The following is a 3,726-nucleotide window of genomic DNA, read 5'->3' on the forward strand; positions in this document are numbered from 1 at the left end:
TGGTGGGCGGGGCCTGAATGCTTATGGGCAGGGCCTGCGCTTCCCTCCTCCTATCTCTGGGCGTGTCTCGGTTTTCCGGATTTTGCAAGCAACACTTGCCAGTCAGGCTGGAGCCGCTCCACGGTTTGTGACCTGGGATCTCACTAGGAGGGTCAACGTCTGTTGTTTGGCTCCAGGAAAGTTCCCACAATTAAAATTAAGGAATTCAGGCCGGGCGTGGTGGCTCGCGCTTGTAATCCCAGCACTTTGGGAGGCTGAGACGGGCGGATCACGAGGTCAGGAGATCGAGACCATCCTGGCTAACACGGTGAAACCCCGTCTCTACTAAAAATACAAAAAATTAGCCAGGCATGGTGGTGGGCGCCTGTAGTCCCAGCTACTCGGGAGCCTGAGGCAGGAGAATGGTGTGAACCCGGGAGGCAGAGCTTGCAGTGAGCCGAGATCGTGCCACTGCACTCCAGCCTGGGCGACAGAGCAAGGCTCCGTCTCAAAAAAAAAAATAAATAAATAAAATAAATAAAATTAAGGAATTCAATTAAAATTTAGAAATGTAATTGAAAAACCCTTAAATTGCCTGTGAAAGGAATGCAAACTAAAATACAATATGCAAACTCAGCCTGTGCGGAATGTGTAATTTCATGCTGATGCCCCACAGAATAGCATAGAAATCCTCTCCATTTCTGTTCCCCGTTCACTCTGGAGAATAGAGTTCCAAAGAGTTTCCTAGGGACACCTCTGGGGCGTGGAGGGATAAGGCCAGTGAGAAGTCAGGTCACCAACTGTTGCTTTTACAAAAGCAGTAGAGGCTGGGCGAGTGGCTCACGCCTGTAATCCCAGCACTTTGGGAGGCCGAGGAGGTCGGATCACTGGAGGTCAGGAATTCGACACCAGCCTGACCAAAATGGAGAAACCCCGCCTCTACTCAAAATACAAAAATTAGCCAGGCGTGATGACACACGCCTATAATCCCAGCTACTTGGGAGACTGAGGCAGGAGAATTACTTGAACCCGGGAGACGGAGGTTGCAGTGAGCCGAGATCGCCATTGCACTCCAGCCTGGGCGACAAAAGCAAAACTCCGTCTAAATAAATAAACAAGCAAAAGCTTTTAAAAGTACATGTAAATTACTTCTTCCTTTCACTTGTTCTATTCCATACTTGAGTTATTTTAAACACCTTTGAAATATGCTTAGGTCAATATTTTCTAAAAATACTGTAATTTCAGATTCACTTTAGATGCATTCTGAAAGTAATAAGAAAACATACTTTTTATTTAAAAATTGTCATCTCTTTTAAATTTTGTTTGTTTTCGTTTCTCCAATGTCCTGGCACCTGTAGATAATAAAGCTCTTAAAATAGTCTTCGGAAGACAATTGTTATTTATTGATCTAAAGAATAATTCTGCAGTAATTCTAAGTGTATTTGGTAGGCAGATTATTCTTTTATAGAACCGTGATAGAAGTAAAACTAGATTATCAAATTTTAAATAGCCTTACATCTGCCGGCAATAATTTTATGGCAATATTTTTGAATTAACAGGTACTAATAAGTATGTTTTTCTGTCATATCTCACCCCCCCAACTTTTTTTTTTCTTAAGACAGACTCTCACTCTGTCACCCAAGCTGGAGTACAGTGACACGATCTCAGCTCACTGCAACGTCCACCTCCTGGGTTCAAGCAATTCTGCCTCAGCCTCTCGAGTAGCTGGGATTATAGCTGGGATTATAGGTGCGTGCCACCAGGCCTGGCTAATTTTTGTATTTTTAGTAGAGATGGGGTTTTGCCATGTTGGCCAGTCTGGTCTCAAACTCCTGACCTCAGGTGATCATCTGCCCACCTTGGCCTGCAGAGTGCTGAGATTACAGGCGTGAGCCTCTGCACCCGGTCTTAGATCCCTACTTTTGGATCCCTTCATCCATCTTGAAGTATGATCATGTTTAGATATGAAAATGAACATATTTAAAATATTAGCAGGTTAAAATGAGAAGGATATAGTGATGTGTCACAAAGATGGATACGGGATGACATATCAGCATTTTTTGTGTGTGTGTGTGTGTGTGTGTGTGTGTGTGTGTGTGAGACGGAGTCTCGCTTTGTCGCCCAGACTGGAGTGCAGTGGCCGGATCTCAGCTCACTGCAAGCTCCGCCTCCCGGGTTCACGCCATTCTCCTGCCTCAGCCTCCCGAGTAGCTGGGACTACAGGCGCCCGCCACCTCGCCCGGCTAGGTTTTTGTATTTTTTAGTAGAGACGGGGTTTCACCGTGTTAGCCAGGATGGTCTCGATCTCCTGACCTTGTAATCCGCCCGTCTCGGCCTCCCAAAGTGCTGGGATTACAGGCTTGAGCCACCGCGCCCGGCCATTTTTTTTTTTTTTTCAGACGGAATCTCGCACTGTTGCCCAGACTGGAGGGCTGCGGCGTGACCTCCGCTCACTGCAACCTCCGCTCACTGCAACCTCCGCCTCTCGGACTCAAGCGATTCTCCTGCCTTAGCCTCCCGAGTAGCTGAAATTACAGGCACCTGCCACCGCATCCAGCTAATTTTTTGTATTTTTAGTAGAGACGCAGTTTCACCATATTGGCCAGGCTGGTCTCCAACTCCTGACCTCGTGATCTGCCCGCATTGGCCTCCCAAAGCACTGGGATAACAGGCATGAGCCACCGCACCCGACCCATATCAGCATATTTTGCTTCGATTATTATTATTTTTATTTAGAGGGAGGGTCGCACTGTGATTTCCAGGCTGCATATGAACTCCTGAGCTCAAGAAATCCTCTTGCCTCAGCCTCTTAAGTAGCTGGGACTTCAGGCACACTCCACGGTGCCCTAAGTCAGCTTTTTTTTTTTTTTTTTTTTTTTTTTTTTTTGAGATGGAGTCTCCCTCTGTGGCCCAGGCTGGAGTGCAGTGGCGCGATTTTGGCTCACTGCAAGCTCCTCCTCCTGCGTTCACGCCATTCTCCTGCCTCAGCCTCCTGAGTAGCTGGGACTACAGGCTCCTGCTACCACGCCTTGCTAATTTTTTGTATTTTTAATAGAGACGGGGTTTCCCCTTATTAGCCAGGATGGTCTCGATCTCCTGACCTCGTGATGCGCCCACCTCAGCCTCCCAAAGTGATGGGATTACAGGCGTGAGCCACCTCCCCGGCCAGCATTATTTTTTGGAGATGCAGTATCTGGGATAGATTTTGGGATCTGTACAAGATAGGTCTCTATGTTACACAATATTGCTAAATAGCTACGTTGCCACAAAACAACTTTTAGCATTGACTTCTATTGCACTGTTGTCACCCAGGCTGGAGTGCAGTGGCACAATCTTGGCTCACTGCAACCTCCGCCTTCCCAGGTTCAAGCAATTCTCCTGCCTCAGCCTCCCGAGTAGCTGGGATTATGGATGCCGGCCACCACGCCCAGCTAAATTTGTGTGTATGTTTTTAGTAGAGACAGGGTTTCACCATGTTGGCCAGGCTTGTCTTGAACTCCTGACCTCAGGTGATCCACCCATTTCGGCCTCCCAAAATGCTGGGATTATAGGCATAAGCCACCACGCCCAGCCTGAGGGCTTTTCTTGATATGGGTTGAGGATCAGGAGACTTCTCAGCCTTAATTTTTTCCCTGGAGCTCCAAAATTCTTGACTCTGGGGGATATTGCTGTTTCTTGGCTGGAATCTCTTATTACTCTGTACAGCAAACACATCCGTCCTGTACCCCAAAAAGGTGACACTATCTC

This window comes from Chlorocebus sabaeus, chromosome 6 (assembly GCF_047675955.1).
Source record: "Chlorocebus sabaeus isolate Y175 chromosome 6, mChlSab1.0.hap1, whole genome shotgun sequence".
NCBI classification, from domain to species: domain Eukaryota; kingdom Metazoa; phylum Chordata; class Mammalia; order Primates; family Cercopithecidae; genus Chlorocebus; species Chlorocebus sabaeus.